This window comes from Amphiprion ocellaris, chromosome 18 (assembly GCF_022539595.1).
Source record: "Amphiprion ocellaris isolate individual 3 ecotype Okinawa chromosome 18, ASM2253959v1, whole genome shotgun sequence".
In the NCBI taxonomy this organism is placed as follows: domain Eukaryota; kingdom Metazoa; phylum Chordata; class Actinopteri; family Pomacentridae; genus Amphiprion; species Amphiprion ocellaris.
The window spans coordinates 10,283,559-10,301,210 of NC_072783.1; the positions used below are offsets into that span (position 1 = coordinate 10,283,559).

The 17,652-nt window shown below is 41.3% G+C and overlaps 1 protein-coding gene across 11 annotated transcripts in view; it reads right to left on the bottom strand.

Annotated features, from left to right (window-relative positions):
• The window catches only part of LOC111582683 (SRC kinase signaling inhibitor 1-like), a 221,001-nt gene that overhangs the window by 113,608 nt on the left and 89,741 nt on the right, over nt 1–17,652 (bottom strand). The window lies entirely within an intron of this gene.

Here is a 17,652-nt window from a genome sequence, read left to right on the forward strand (position 1 = left end):
AGCTTAGAAACATGAATCCTTTCCATTTTTATGGAAGAAGAACTAGTCTGAGCTCTAAAGCTACTTTTACTGATGATTACAGGAGCACAACACCAAATGTCCACATTACTACAAAGAAGGCTTTTTCTGCAGTATTAATCGTATGAAAGTCTACACGTCTGCAGTTCAGTTACCTCTCAGCGCTTCTTAAAAAACTAGCTTCTCGCTCTCAGATCTCTGGTTTGAACACAAACATCTACAGATCTACAGAAAGCCGTCACAACAAACGATTTGCAACGATTTCGGAGAAAAGTGAGAGCGTGCAGGATTGATCTGGGTAATGCAGCTGCCGCACCAATTCACCGTATTTCTGCAACAGCATCAAATATTCATGACTGAACAAAGAACACCCAGAGTTAAAGTTCAGGGGAAAAAACAGCCGCATAATAAAAAACAAGTTAAAGTTACTGCCTCACTGCTGAATGTCTCCACCAACCAGTAAAGTTGACATTTTCATGCATGTTTGTCCACATTTTGCTACGATTAATGGATTATTTATCAACTATTAAAGTATCTTTGATAGTTTAGTAATTGGATTGAGTCATTCTTAAGAATAAAAAGAGTGAATTCAGACATTTTCCGTTTTCGCTCCTTGTCTCTCAGCAAACTGAATTTCTTTGGATTGTGGACAAAACAAGACCTTTGAGGACTCCATCTTGGGCTTTGAGAAACACTTGTCTACTAAAAACTAATTAATTAACTGGGAACATAATCGACAGATCAATCGAACAATAAACATTAACCATGATCGTTTTATCTGCTTAGACATTTGTGAAGAATGTCTGACTTCTTTCATTTCATAAGCTTTAACCACCAGATTTAAATCAGTTTCTTCCAGAATCGAAGGGAACATTTGCGCCAAATTTAATAAAATTCCCTCCAGGAGTCCCTGATTTATCGAGTTCACAGGTATGAGATAGACATGAGGCCACAGAGACCTTTAACCACCTAATTAAATCCACTCTATGCGCTGCTGTAGAGAACCAAATAATCGATCGATCACGGGGGAAATAAACTGCTGTTTATGTGTGGATGAGCTAAATGTGCCACAGTTTACTGAGAGACTCTACCTGCAGCATTTTCAGCCTAAACACATTCAAAATCGACATAAAAGGTTGTATTTACAGCCCATTAAAACATTTGAACCTGGTGGTTGCTGCACATATTGGTATGATTTCTAAAAAACTATATCAACTAGTGATTAGAGAACAAGAACTACTGAGGAATAAAATAAAGTCCAGTTAGCTGCTGTTTTTAGATGATCTGGCATGTTGGTTGTTAAACTGCTCTTTGAAAAGTTAGCAATCGATTTTTTGAACAAAATGCTGCCACAACAACAACTTCTTTGACATGGAGTCAGTTAGTTTGGAGCCAACTCCGAGTTAAAGTTCAGTAAATGTCAAAAAGCTAGACCCAACAGTACCTATTAGGTTGGACCAGTTCAAAGTTGAGAAAACGTGGGGGTGTTCAAAGATAGTCTGTTCCTCCTGCTGTTAAAAATAACAGATTAAACCTGGAAGGTTGCTGATGTAGAGCTTTTCTCCTTATCAAAGTAACACCAGAGATTGTCCAACCAATGAGAATTTCGTCCACATCCACCAACCAATCGACCGGATGACCTGGATCCTACAAACCAACACTTGATTCTTGGGTCCAAGTGAACATTCGAGCCCAAAATGAATATGTTATGAATATGTTGGTTAATGAATTGTGATACATAAACTGTTTGAAAAGTGAACAATCGACTTTTTGAACAAAATGCAGCCACACTGCAGACTTCTTCCCGCAGGGGGTGTTCAAAAATGCTGCAAAAAATAATGGATTAAACATGGAAGGCTGCTGATGTAGAGCTTTTCTCCTTATAAAAGTACCTCCAGACACTGTCTGTGACGGCCTCTTTAAAGTTGACAAGGCTCGAATAAACAAAGAGACCGGCAACATATAAACTAGACAGATGCGGCTGGTAAAGTGAGAATGGGGAAAAAAACCCAACTTTATTAACAATTAATTCAACTAACGTGAATCAACTAAGATGAAAATAATGGTGAAAGTAAAAGGGCAGTAGCTGCTGGCCAAAAGAAACAAAAGAGGGGTGATGAACGTGGCTAACCCTGCAATGGGCTCTCGGACCAGTCACCACCCCGTACTAAACTTCCTAACCACAAATTAATACTACAAAAGAAAACAGCGAAAATAGGACTACCAGCAACTACAGCCAAACTAAAACAACAAAACCCAGCAATCTAAACATGTGTGGGGAGGGAATAGCCAAAGTACCTGAAACGAAAAGAACACAATGTTAATCACAAAAGGAAAGTTTACAAACGCAACCAAACCCCTCACGCGTTTGTCCAGGAGGACATGTGGCTGGGAGGTTCTCCAATCTCTGCTCTGACTGCTGCTCTCTCCTGCCTCCCTAAATACCCTCCTCCTCCCTAAGTGCTAACAGCACTCAGGTGTGCTGCAATTACACAGATAAAGGGAGGAGGGAGATCAGAGAGAGCAAGGAGAGACACAGCAGCCAGCCACATGTAACACACCCCCCCCACCCCCATAAGATGTTACGTGGAGGTTCGCCCCAACCTACACGCAACATACATGTGACAACGCATCCGCCACTACATTTCTCTCACCCCTAATATGTTTAACATCTAGATTAAACGATTGCAGCGTGAGCGACCAGCGCATGATTCTCAGATTTTTATTCCGCATTTGTTGAATGAAAACCAGGGGATTGTGGTCTGTATACACAATAACTGGACCTGAGGTGGAGCCGACATACACCTCAAAATGGAATAAGGCCAAAACTAGGCCAAGTGCCTCCTTCCTAATTGGTGGAATATACACGCTGATGGCTGTGAAATTTCTTTGAGAAGTAGGAGATCGGATGCTCGACACCATTCTCATCGTCCTGGAGGAGGACAGCACCGGCTCCTACGTCACTTGCATCTACCGCTAATTTGAACGGACGGTCAAACACTGGCGCAGCCAAAACAGGGGCATTTGATAACAGTGCCTTAACGCAATCGAAAGCACGCTGACAGTCATCTGACCAATAGAAACGCCTTTTTGGGCTAAGGAGGTCTGTGAGTGGGGTGGCGACAGCCGAGAAGTTCTTACAAAAATTACGATAATACCCCGCCATTCCCAGAAAGCGACGTAGCTGACGCCGAGACGCAGGAGCAGGGAACGACAGGATCGCCTCCACCTTCGCCTCTACTGGCCTAACTTGCCCACGACCCACAACCTTTCCTAGGTATGTGACAGTGGCCTGACCAAATTCGCATTTTGCCAAGGGTCAGATTGGCGTCACGTAGCCTTGCAAACACTGCCCCTAGCTGCTGAATATGGTCCACCCACGATCTCGAATACACCACTATATCGTCGAGGTAAGCCTCAAAACCAGGTAAACCATGTAAAACAGTGTTGACCAAACGCTGAAAAGTCGCCGGGGCATTTCTTACGCCGAATGGCATAACCGTATACTGCAAAAAGGCGTCTGGAGTGACAAACGCAGTCATCTCCTTAGCGCGCGGAGTCAGAGGTACCTGCCAATAGCCTTTAAGGAGATCTAGCTTTGTCACATAAGTAGCACTGCCGACATGATCTACACAGTCATCGATTCGAGGGAGTGGGTAACAATCGGGCTTAGTGACACCATTAACTTTACGGAAGTCCGTACAAAAACGATCAGATGAATCGGACTTCACCGACAGGAGACACGGTGAACTCCACGAGCTGGAGCTCTGTTCGGCAATGCCGTTCTCCAGCATATAGTCGACCTGTTTTTGTAGGCGAGCACGCTTCTCCGGATTTACCCGATAAGCATGCTGCTTAATCAGAGAAGCGTCACCCACGTCGATATCGTGCTCAAGGACATTAGTTTGTGTGGGCACATCAGAAAACAATGAAACATTCGATTTAATTAATTGGACCGCACCCTCATGCTGGGACTCAGTGAGGTGCAAAAAACACTTGTAAAGTTTAGACAACATTGCAGAATTCTGCAGTCTGCCTTGGACCACAGCTAGGGACGGACCCACCACATCCTCGAGGTCAGCTGCAGCCACTGTAGGCAGCACCCCGGGGGTTCCAGCACCGGACAGCTCCTCCATCACCTGGGAACTCACCGCGGCTTCAGCACTGGACAGCGCCAGCACGGTGTTGTGCACTTCACTGCCAGGAGTCGGATGAGTAGATTCCCTGCAGAGGTAAGGCTTCAACATGTTTACATGACACACTTGGTTACGTCGTTTACGGTCAGGGGTGGCTACAATGTAATCTCGATCACCTAGTTTCTCCTTGACCACTTAAGGACCGCTGTAACGAGCTTGTAGAGCCGAACCGGGGACAGGCAACAAAACTAACACTGTGTCACCGGGACTGAAGCTTCTGTTTTTAGCGTCTTTATCAAACCATCGCTTCATTTTAGCCTGAGTACCGGACATATTTTGCTTCGCTAATTCACACGCAGTTTACCGCGAAAGTTTGAAACATAATCACAGAGATTCTGTGGTTTATTATCACCCAGCCACTTTTCCTGCAGGAGTTTTAATGGGCCGCGCACAGCTCCGCTGGACTAAACCCCAAAGACTCCTGAGTTACCTCGCGAGCTGCAAACAGGAGGAGATGAACGCCCTCATCCCAGTCCTTTTCAACCTCAAAACAATATGCCCGGAGCATGCTCTTTAGTGTGGAGTGAAAACGCTCCAGAGCACCTTGGCTTTCTGGATGGTAAGCGCTAGAATAGTGATGAGTAATATCCAGCTGTTTCATGACCTGCGCAAAGACTCGTGACATAAAGTTGGAGCCTTGGTCAGTTTGTATTTCCTTAGGCAACCCAAACAGAGAGAAGAATTTCACCAGGGCTTTTGCAACCGCAGGAGCAGTGATGTTACGCATTGGGATAGCCTCAGGAAAGCGGGTCACAGAGCACATGATGGTCAGAAGAAATTTATTACCACTTTTAGTGCGCGGAAAAGGGCCAAAACAGTCTATTATTATGCGTTCAAATGGCTCCCCCACAACCGAATCGGGTGTAATGGATACTGGGGAATTATTTGATTGGGTTTTCCACAAACTTGACACACATGGCAGGTTTTGCAGTGTTGTCGCACATCGCGCTTCAAACCAGGCCAGAAAAAACACCGCAAAATGCGATAATATGTTTTGTTAACACCTAAATGACCAGCAAGCGGGTTGTCATGTGCCAACTTCAGAATCTTAGTGCGATACCTATTTGGGACAACAATTTGTGTCAAAACACTCCAATCATCCTGCGTGGAAGCATGCGGCGGCGTCCATTTACGCACCAGTATCCCATCCTTTATAAAATAACAGGTGGACAACTTCTTAGCTTCAGACTCAGGCACAACAGCATCAAAAGAAGCTGAGAGAGTCACATCACGCTTTTGTTCTAACATAAACTGCTCACGAGACATGCAGATTTTTGTATTTAAGTGCTCAGCCACAGAGGAGTCAACAACCGGGGTTGCCGGAGCAACCACGGAAGGAGAAGGAGCAGAAGCGGCTGATGAAAAGTTTATATTTTCTTCATCAGCCATAAAACTGTCAGCTAAAGCTATGTCATTATCGTTCAACAAATGCTGCTTTTGCCTTTCAGACATAGCACGAGTGACAGCGCAGACAGGAAATACCTCAGGAAATGTCTGCTCCAGCTCATCTGGATGCTCTGAAATAGGGACCGCAGTAACTTCTGGATTGAAAAGAACTTTACCACCAGCCAAGTCATTACCCAAAATGAGGGACACCCTGTCAATGGGAAACCGAGAGGCAACACCTACCACTACCTGCCCTTTTACCAGATCTGACTCTATGGTATGGAGTGGAAGCAGCACAAACTGCATCCCAAACCCCCGAACTACCGCATTGGAGTTCGTTGAAGACTTCCCCGACAGCAGCAACACTCCTTGTAAAAGGACTGACTGTGAAGCAGCGCTGTTCCTCAGGATGGTAATGGGGATTTTTAGCCCTCCCTCCGTCAATGAGACCGAACCTTTCATCATAAAAGGAGCGTACATGTCGAGGTCAGTTTTAGCGCCACTAGTGGTGGATAAGAGCTGCTCAGAGGGTAAGGATTCAGTTTTCATTAAGTTTACTGCTTTAGTCGGTTTATTTTTCCTGTTCAGGGCAAAACACTGGTTCATGGTGTGTCCTCGCTTTTTACAATAGAAACACACAGGTTTATCTCTAGCATCTGCCGTCTCCTTGTTAACATCTTTATTAAGTCCCTGAAAGTTTTGCTTCCCTACAAAAGGGAAAGGCTCAGCTGTGGGAGCACTGCGCTCAGAGAACGAGGAAAACCTCCCAAAGCTGTCTCTGTGCGTCAGAACGTACTCGTCTGCCAGCACCGCTGCGTCGGAAACTGTTGTCACCTTCTGTTCAGTGACGTAGGTGGAAATCCGCTCAGGAAGACAGTTTTTAAAATCTTCTAAGAGGATCAGATTCCTGAGTTTACCAAAGTCATCTGCCTGCTTAGATTGACACCAGCGATCAAACAGAACTTCTTTTTCGCGACCAAATTCACAGTAAGTTTGATGTTCCAATTTCTTAAACTTAGGAAATTTTTGTCGATAAGCCTCCGGCACTAACTCGTACGCGCGCAACACAGCCGCTTTTACTTTATCGTAGTCCAAGCACTGATCAGGGGACATAGAAATATAAGCTATGTGAGCTTTCCCCATCAATACTGACTGCAATAATAAAGTCCACACAGTCCTAGGCCACTTAAGAGTATTGGCAACACGTTCAAACATAAAATACGAATCAACATCTTTCTCGTTAAATTGCGGGACTAAACGAATACATTTATTCAAATCAAAGTCACCGCCATTTGGAGATGAAGAGATAGCTGATTGCTTAACATCTAAGTCTCTTTTACGAAATTCCCATTCCAGCGTTAACTGTTTTTCTCTTAGTTCTTTTTCATTATCCAATTCTTTTTCTTTTAAAGCTAAGCGGCACATTTCCAACTCCAGCTCCGTAAGGCGGACCAAGTCGCTGGAGTCAGGCTGCACAGCAGGTGTTCCTCAGGCTGGAGCATCCGGATCAACTTCCAGCACTCCTTTCTCAGACAAAGCGGCGACAAGTTCAGATTTTAACACCTGCAACTTACTCTGTTTTGAAACGTTAATTTCAAAACGATCGGTAATCATAAGCAAGTGCTCCTTCTTGCATCTGTTTAATATCTCAAGGCTCGGATGAGCCATAAACTCGTTAATATTAAACTCCATTGTTACAGAAGAAAAAAAAATTCCTCAACAATTTCACCGCCGGAAAAGTTTAGCCGCCACACGAGCACAAACGAGAGCAGAGATGACAAATGGCACCACACACTCCAAAAAACTTCCCGGACACGCACGTAACTCTGTCTAATGATACGCGTGCGTAAATAGTAAAGCATACGAAAACAAAGGCAGGCTTAACAAAATGGCAAACAGAATAAAGTATCAGAGTAACGGCAAAAACAATTCCCCAGTTAAATAAACAAATTAACATGGAGCAACACCGACTACAAAATGATACAGTTTACCCCCAAAAAAAAACACGCCAAAGCAACAAATACTGACAAGAAAACAAACAAATTATCAGTACTATAAGTGCCTCAATAAAGCCTACAAAAAAAAATGCCGCTCAACGCGTTTTAGACGAGCCCCCATATATGTTACGGCCTCTTTAAAGTTGACAAGGCTTGAATAAACAAAGAGACCTGCAACATATAAACTAGACAGATGCGGCTGGTAAAGTGAGAATGGGGAAAAAAACCCAACTTTATTAACAATTAATTCAACTAACGTGAATCAACTAAGATGAAAATAATGGTGAAAGTAAAAGGGCTGTAGCTGCTGGCCAAAAGAAACAAAAGAGGGGTGATGAACGTGGCTAACCCTGCAATGGGCTCTCGGACCAGTCACCACCCCGTACTAAACTTCCTAACCACAAATTAATACTACAAAAGAAAACAGAGAAAATGGGACTACCAGCAACTACAGCCAAACTAAAACAACAAAACCCAGCAATCTAAACATGCGTGGGGAGGGAATAGCCAAAATACCTGAAACGAAAAGAACACAATGTTAATCACAAAAGGAAAGTTTATAAACACAACAAAACCCCTCACGTGTTTGTCCAGGAGGACATGTGGCTGGGAGGTTCTCCAATCTCTGCTCTGACTGCTGCTCTCTCCTGCCTCCCTAAATACCCTCCTCCTCCCTAAGTGCTAACAGCACTCAGGTGTGCTGCAATTACACAGATAAAGGGAGGAGGGAGATCAGAGAGAGCAAGGAGAGACACAGCAGCCAGCCACATGTAACACTGTCCAGCCAATGATAATTTGGTCCATATTGACCAACCAATCAACTAGTTGACCTGGACATGACAAACCAAAACTTCATTCCTGAGTGAAAGTGATCATTTGAGCTCAATATGAAGAAACTCTCTCCATAATTATGCTAAATCCTAACTGCTGGAAAGAGAAAGTAGCACAGAAAAGCACAAATATAGAACATTACTAATGTACAAAGCAGAAAGTGTGTCTTAACTGTAGAAATCCTCATTCACAGTCAGCCGCTGATTGAGAAAATACAGTTTCAAGGCCTTCAATTTGAGTACCGAGCTGCACTTTGGGGTCATTTTACTAGGAACTGCATATTACAGCCCAGGTGTGTTAATTCAAGTCTAAATTTCATCACATGCACTTTTCAAGTGAGAGATTTAGAAAGAAAAAAAACATAAATTTGCTCAATAATTAAAACTAAGGTGTAGGTGGAACTTAATTCATGTTTGAGCAGCTGTTCAGGGAGCTGCACGGATCTCTAGTATTTCCTCTTTTTTTCTCTGCTGCCGTCTGAAAATTCATCTCACTTTCTTTTGAATATTTAGTGGAGGAAGCTGGACAGAAGAAGCAGCTTTGGGAAACAGACCTCAACAGGCCTGTAGGGCTGCTGTGACCCAGATTTCTGAGCTCTGTGTGGCGTCCAGGCCTCCATCCAAAGCTGGTGACCGAAACAGAGCCGCCATACCTGATCTGGAGCCTCAGTCTGTTTCAGCTAAACAAAAGACATTTGTTTGAAGCCAATTCGGCCAGAATCTTCATCTGAAATCATATTTTTTTGGTTGTTTTGTTCTTCAAAAAATCTATATTTTATCCTAGATACGATTTCTCAGCTTTAAGCATCGAGATTTCTGAGGTCTAGGCTTCATACTGCAACCTTTTAGGAATCAAATTTGTGACACTACATGACGGTCACTAGGCTGTTTTGGTAGCTATTGTGGTTAAAAGTCATACTTTTTCTTCGTCACTGGCTCAGTAAATCTCTACCTGACTGATACATAAAACAATACATCTGCCACATTTCTGAATGAATCTGATTTTTTTGTAAACCAGAACACCAGTAAGACATCCAGCTGATTGTAAGAGTGGAGGCTGCAGGGTGATACTGACTGAACCTGTGAACATTTTAAATTAGGGATGCCCAGGTATTTTTTAAGTGACTGGTATCAACATGGACTTAAGTTTGATCCTTGGTTTAGATTAGTCGTCACACGTGTCAGAAGGGGAGCACAAAAGTGGTGGCAGGATGTTAGGAACACAAATTAGCAATCAATAACTGGTTAATTAATTATATAAATTGGTCACACTGTCAATTTGTAATGTGCTCATATTGCTGTTTTAGTCAGTGAACACATTATTTGGACCGCTCCATAAGCTACTAGGGTATACAAACACTGTCCTAGTTGATCCAGGCTTGTCCTAAACACATTAGCTCTGGTTGGAGGTCATTAACTGTTACTGAAGTCTTTGTCATGTTTCCCTGTTGCGGGGTATGACTCATACTACATTTCACAAAGATAACTTTTACATATGCAGCTGGGATATAGGAAAAGCTATTCCAGTTTATCTTAGCTTGATTTACCATGTCATTAAGCACTACTGAAATCTTTGTCACGGTGTCCATTGTGAGCTACGACACATGATAAACGCCATAAAGACTATGGATGCTACTGTAATATAGGAAAAGCTGTTCTACTTGATCCCAGCTTAATTTAACACATCATTAAGTGTCACACAAGTCTTTGTCATGGTGCCCATGCTAGCTATGACCAGTACTACATGTCACAAAGTGTTACATATGCTGATAGGATAGGAAAAGAGATCCTAGTTGATCCCAGCTTAATATAACGTCATTAAATGTCACACAAGTTTTTGTCACGGTGCCCATTGCAAGCTACGACACATGATACATGTCACAAAGGCTACAGATGCTACTGGAATATAGGAAAAGATGTTCTCCTTGATCCCAGCCTTGTTTAACACATCATTAAGTGTCACACAAGTCTTTGTCATAGTGCCCGTTGCGAGCTACGACCAGTACTACATGTCACAAACTGTTATATATGCTGATGGGATATAGAATAAGAGATCCTAGTTGATCTCAGCTCGATTTAACATGTCATTAAGCATTACAAAAGTCTTTGTCACAGTGCCCATTGCAAGCTACGACACATGGCACATGCCAAGAAGGCTACGGATGCTACTGGAATATAGGAAAAGCTCTTCTACTTGATCCCAGCTTAATTTAACACATCATTAAGTGTCATAGAAATGTTTGTCATGGTGCCCCTTCACTGGATAAACCGCCAGAACACTAACTGCTCCTAGTCCAAGTATTAGAATAAACAGATTTTCAGTGACTTTTACAGCTTGTAGAGCCACAGTACCTCCTACCCTCTAGCACTACATCTCAAACAGTTGTTAAGCATATACTTTGGATGGATGTGAATAATTTCAGCATCCTTGAAGTGTGTATTATCTAGGAAAATGGTACCCAGTAACAGCAGAGTCGGACTGAATCGAGGATAAAAAAAAAAGAAGCTTGATCTGAAAACCTCTATTTTTAACTACAATGGATGAGGAAATAACTACCTGTGATTGTGTTGCAAGGGCAATGCTACACTTTGTGTGTTTTGTTGTCAATGCGGTCTTTCCATTGCAGGTAAATCTAAGCTTGTTAACACTTTCAGTGATCGATCCTTCACCTGAAACACCGAGCTCAACACCATTTCTTTTCAGCGGTTAATGAGAGTTGTTGCCCAGTCATGTTAAGCATTGCCTATAACATCAAAAAAGAGCAATTTCAGTTCACAAAATTAAATCCTCATTCTCACTGTTGAAGAAGAACATGCTGACTGTTCACCAAACACATAGCCAGTGCCTTGGTAATAGGAGTGAATAGCAAAGCAATATATTTTCAGATTAAAGTATAATCAAGTCTTGAGTCACTGCAGCTCTAAGGGCTGCAAATTTAAACAACTATTGATCAGCATGTTGGGTTGAAAAACGAGGTGCAACCAACTGAGAAAGGTGTGGCAAATTCAGTCTGGAGGCCACTTTTTTAAACTCCAAATAGCATGAAGACAACAAATGAGGAAGCAGATCCAAGAGATCTTTTATATTTCTTTTTGCAGTTTTGTCTTCTATCTCAAAAAAGTTCGGCATTTCTCACTATAAGGAAAAAATTAAATGACTGACTTTGTGAGAAACTTTTAGACATCTTTATGCAACAGTTTCCTCCCATTCGTGCATCACAGCATTTCTCAGACAATCACGCCACCATAATGATAATTATTAGCAAAATTATTCAGCACTTCTTGGCAATTACAGCAGGCTCTGGATAGTTTTAAATGTTTGGGTTCTCACAGGCCATTTGCAGAAAACTGCGGCTAATCTTTGCTGCAGAAATTGTTCTTGGATGTTTGAGAGTTGCTTATTCTGAGTGTGACTCAGTGCGATAAATCACATCTCTTTTCCTCACTCAGCAGAGGAAAACAAACATCGACTGAAAGGAAATACAGAGTGCTGCAGCTTAAACACTATCATCAGGTAAACAAGGAAACATCATGACTTCATGAGAAGACCGATGCCTGTTGCAGCTGCTCCCGCTCATTTTCTTATTTTCTTCTACTTCTTCCAACTTTTCTTTTTTTATCACGCTTGCCTGGATCATTGCTGGAGACTTTTTGGAAAGATTTCTGTTCTGTTTTTTTGTTATTATCTCCCTCATCAGTGCTGGCTGCTGTTACTCAGCAACTCCACGCTTGCCTTGTTTGCACTAGAGACTGGCTGATTATGCTGAAGCCGGCCGACATGACGAACAGAACAACAGCAGAACTGCAGAAATCAGGAGGAAGATACACACAGAAAGAATAAGCCATGAGGGAAATGAGGTGGACTGATGAAGAAGAGGAGATTCAAGGTTTATCTACCTTCTATGATCTTGGGCAACATGGCATTGGTGGACCATAAGCCTAACAAACCCTAGTGAGGAATCAAAGGGGCACAATTTATATATCTTTATGTATAGTTCCTGTTGGCAAGTCCTAATTCAACGCTAGTCTATAAAAGTGACTGTCAACAAGATCCGGTATGGAGATGATACAGTGTTGATCAGCGAGACAGAAGTAGGATTCCAAAATCTTTTAGATAAAGTAATAGTCGAGAGTGAAAGACTGGGCTTATCCCTGAACACAAACAAAACATTCACTATGACAGTATCGAAGAAAACAGAGCCACCCGTATGTAAGAAGCAAGAAGATGTCAGAGATTGATATACATTGACAACATCAAGGACTGGACAAATACATCGAAGGCCAACACTGTACTACATGCAACGTATGATAGAGAAAGGTGGAAAGGTATGGTCATCATTGCTTCATCGTGTATTAAGCAAGACACCTAAGAAGAAGAAGCATTCTATGTTGTATCAAGAAAACTGTAAATGTATGGATGAACTCCAAACAAAAACTATAAAATGCATCCATTATAGGACATATCAATTAAAACTTTTCTTACCAAATTCAGCTAACTGTACACTGTTTTTACAGTAAATAAGCAACATATACTACAGCCAAATATTTTCTAGTTTGTGCTCTTTTAAAAATCCTGTAAACATCTGATATTGGTGGCATCCCCCTCTTAGAACAATGTTCTCTTCAAGCTGATCTTGAAATAATATTTTTGAGTCCTCATATTCTACACATCAATGCTGATTTCCTTTTCCTTCCCCTTTTGCTGCTTTAAATAATGATTTGTGTAATGAAATGAATACCAGTAGGCTGTGAATGAAAGAGTACTAAGTAGCTGACATGAAAATGTCTTGGTGAAAGCGCTAAAAGATTCCTTTCAGTTCGCAAATAGCAGTCACAGACTTTAAGAGGGTTGAGAACTACTACCCAACTATCTTCCCCACAATGTAGTAACAGAGGAAAAATGTTCATATTAAACTAAAAAGAAACTCTTTGTGGATTTCAATGCAGAATTTTGCGTAATTGTACACCTCCACATTGGATTTCAAATTAAGTAATCATGATTTAACTAAAGTTCATTTAGACCTTAACTAAAAATACTGTAGTAATACTGTTCAGGAATTAGAGCCCCTCCACGGGCTCAAAAGTAATTGGACAATCGACTGATGAGCAGTTTCATGTCCAGGTGTGGCCATTTTCCTCGTTATTGGATGACTAATTAGGGAGATATCAGGTCTGGAGTTGATTTAAGTGTTGAATTTACATTGATATGAAGTCCAAATAGATGTAGATGCAAGTGAAGGAGGCTGAAAAACAAAAAAACAGGAACTTTGCAGCAGCAAAATCAACAATTTCTTTAAAAGAAGGAAGGCCCTCAGAGACCTGTACAACACCAAAAGTCCCAGAAGATCATGAAAGACAGAATTTTTCGATCGACCCAAGTCCAAAAACACTCTTGAGAAGGTCAATGCCATTGTCAGCGTCTACAAACCACTACAAACACTAAAAGCCAAAATAGAACAGATCAAACTTCTAAAACAAAACTAAAATAAGACTCTTTGTTCAAACGGAACCTAGATGAACTTGTATCAGGATGATGGACGGGAGAGGAAGAGCTCATGAGCCAAAGCAGACCACATCATCTGTCAAACATGGAGGAGGCAGCGTGGCGGCATCAGCATGTATGTCTGTCGATGGAGCCGAGTCCCTGGTGTTGGTATTGATTATGTGACAGCTAATAGAAGCAGCAAGATGAATTCTGAAGCGTCCGGAGCCACACTTTCTGCTCAGATTCAGTCAAATGCTGCAAAACTAACAGGGCGGTTGACACAAAACAGACCACGATGGCAACACAGGAGCTTCTTAAGGCCTTTATTTTTGGTAGAAGCAGCAGAGGTAGATGGGAAATTTGGGGAAAAGAGCAGAGGATGATGTGCAATAAAGGTTCAGACAGCTGGGAATTGAACCACTGATGCTATCGAGTCACCTTAAAATGAAATGTTCCTAAATGGCCGAGACAGTAATCCGATCTAAATTCTCAACTGAGCTGCTTTTCACTTACTGAAGACGAAACTGAGGGCAGAAAGACCCACAGTAAAGTCCTGGCAGAACATTTTAAGGGAGGAAACTCGGCATATGGTGAAGTCAGTGGGTTCCAGAGCTGAGCCAGTCATTCACTGTAAAGGACTTGCATCCAAGTGTTAAAAATAAGCCTCATATTTATAATTGTGTCAGTGTGTCCAATTAGTTTTGAGCCTGTGAAAATGGAGGGACTCTGTATGAACGGCTCTAATTCCTGAACAGTTAATGCAAGATTTTTGGTTCAAACCCTTAAATCAAAGCTGAACGTCTACGTTTCAATCACTGCTTCATTTAAAATTCATTGTGGCATCCAAAAACGTATAGATCTGAGTGTTGTTGTTTCCCAGAGATGCGGCTACATGACGGTTTGGGTGGACAGGAATAAATCCGAGAGTAGCGTGAAAAGAGGTGAAGGCTATTAACAATAAATGATGCCATTCTGGTCACATTGCAGTGAAGGAACATCTCTGCAACCCAAATACTGGACTCTATGCCATGGAGCTATGTCCACACTACCAAATGAGGGAGTTTTTACATATTACAGGGTTCAAGAGCCTACACTTTGTAAACTGGTTGCACTTCATCATTTAGGAGAACCAGCACATAATTTAGAGTTTCCAGCACAGCTTTTGGCATTAAATATCATTTCTGACTCCTCACTGCTTCAGTTTGCTCTGTCAGCTTTGCACCCGTCACAACGCAGGACACGTTTCTTGGAGGTAATTTGCTTTTTTTAACTTTTCACAAATTCAGAATGACAAAGCTCCAACAGAAAAAGCTCCGTTCTCAATGGTGCTCTGGCTGCAGTCTTTGCAATAAATGCATTACGTTGGCCTTTTCATCAGCTCTCAGTGTGAATTTACTTGATGTGCATGCACAGACTAATGCAGTTTACAGAATGTCACTTAAAACCTTACATGCAGAATACTGGTAGAGACAACATTTAATAAAAATGCTCCCTGAAAGCTTAGCAAGCATCAGTAGGCGCTAGCTAGGCAGCTGTGCACAGAGAAGCTTCTAGTCTCCAGTCAGTTGTGTGGGTAAAACGGTCAGCTAGAAAACACAAAATGAGGCGAAGCAGAGCACAAAACAGACCTCCAAAATCCAGGATCCAGTCTGATTTTATCACCGATAGCACTGCTGTGACAAAAACAATCGATTCTACATTTAAAAACAAACAGTTTCAACCAGATCGTCGACTACTTTGTCAAACAGTCACATGATTTGGTCGCACCTCTGCACCCCGTTGTTGGCTGCATGCTGACGAATCAGTTCTCTTTTTTAATAGTCTTTTGCATCCCCTTGGTTTGGATTCAGGTAAAGCTCAATAGTGACTTTAGGATTGATCTTTGCTTAAAAAAAAAAAAATTGAGTCAGAAAATACATTTATTTTGTTTTTCCTGCAGGTTGTTTGACATAAACTGGTCAGGCTAAACTCTTCTGTTGCTGAACATCTGCTTATTGATAAACTACCATTTACTGTTGTTCCCTAAATGCCTCACATGCAGGCTACAGTAAAAGCTAGCCAGGTGACTGCAGTTCACTCAGATAGATATGTGATTAAAAATTACTTTGAAAAGAGTGACATACAGCATTCGACTTCAAACGCTTCACATTTGGAACATGCTAACAGCTAAATGGATTTTTTCATGAGTCAGAGAGGGAGATTCTGACTGAGCCAATGAAGGAGTCCAACTTTCCATCACTGTGGCTAATGCAGCTGGTTATCATACACAAATTAATTTTAACTCACACTTTGTGGTATTTGGTCTAATTCAGTTTTTTTTATAATGTATTTCTGGTATAATTTACAAATTCCACAATATTACACGACTATTATGAAGTTATTCTCCTGCAGGGATTTGGAAAGTTTTTTTTTTAAATTTTATTTACAATATAGTGGAAATTATTTAGGAGCACACATTTTGAACATTGTGTTTTAGCAAAGTAAAGCAGTTAGCATTGTCGCTTCACAGCAAGAAGGTTTAGGCGTCAAACCTGCTGCGTCTTTCCAGAGCAAGCAGCTGTGTGGTGCAATCCAATAACATGGATGTTAGGTTAAACTGTGAATCTGCATTGAATTTAGGTGAGTGTGAGAGAGCATAGCTGTCTAATTTCTCTGGATTCAAAGGCTGTATTGTTGTACAAAATAATAATAAGGTGCACTGTAAGATGTAATAAGTGCAATGAAATTCTTAGCTTGCCATTTCTTTGATAAGTGCCACTAATAAACACTTGAGAATAGAAGAAAAAAAAACTAGGAGAAAAGAATGTTTGAAAGTATTTTTTAAAACATCAAATAAGTCTGGAGTTCCCCCTAAAATGACATTTTTCTCTTGTCCCACCCCCCAATGATAAAATGAAATTTAAATCTTCTTTTTTTGGCATTATTTTTTTCATTGATGTCTCTTGTAATTGTGGGAACATTTTTTTAAAATCAAAATAACATTTGAAATAACAATTATTATGCATGCTACCCTGTTGCCATAATCTTTTTAGCTGGTAGAAGAAGTGGAAAACAGTTTTCCTAAAGAATGGGTAGAGCCAAGCTATGTCCTCTCTTCTATTTTTCATAACATTGTCAGCCTTGATTGAATATCTCACTTTACCTCACATTATCAGGATCAGACTAATTCTTTTGACTGTTTTCCATCAGTCAGTTTGTCCTCTTGGTCAGCAGTAACAGCAGCTAAATATCTAGCTTCTACTGCTGAGAAAAAGCTAACATTAGCATGGATTAGCAACCCTGTTACTGTGATTAGAGTAGGGTTAGCAAAAAACAAATAAAACATGGGAAAAAAATGGTACCACTGAAGTGTAAGCTGAGCCAATCTAGTCTTTGATAGTTTATTACCTATTGTTGATGAGTATGGAGCAGAAAACTGGAAAAGAAGGTTTATTTTTCAAAAATCCTGAAGCCCAAATGTCCTCCACTTCTGGAATGACTTCATTTTAACAATCTGATCAGTTATTTGCCTCTTGTCAAGTCAAGTGAACTTTATTTATGTAGCACATTTAAAAAACAACCAAGGTTGACCAAAGTGCTTTACAGTTCAAAATAGAAAACAGGACATAATCTTTGAGGAAATATGCACAGCAAGATAAACAATGACGTATATCAAGGTGTCAGTTGAAAGCCAGCGAGTACACGTCTTCAGTAGGCATCTGAAGGTATCAAGAGACCGAGCGGTTCTAATTTGAACAGGT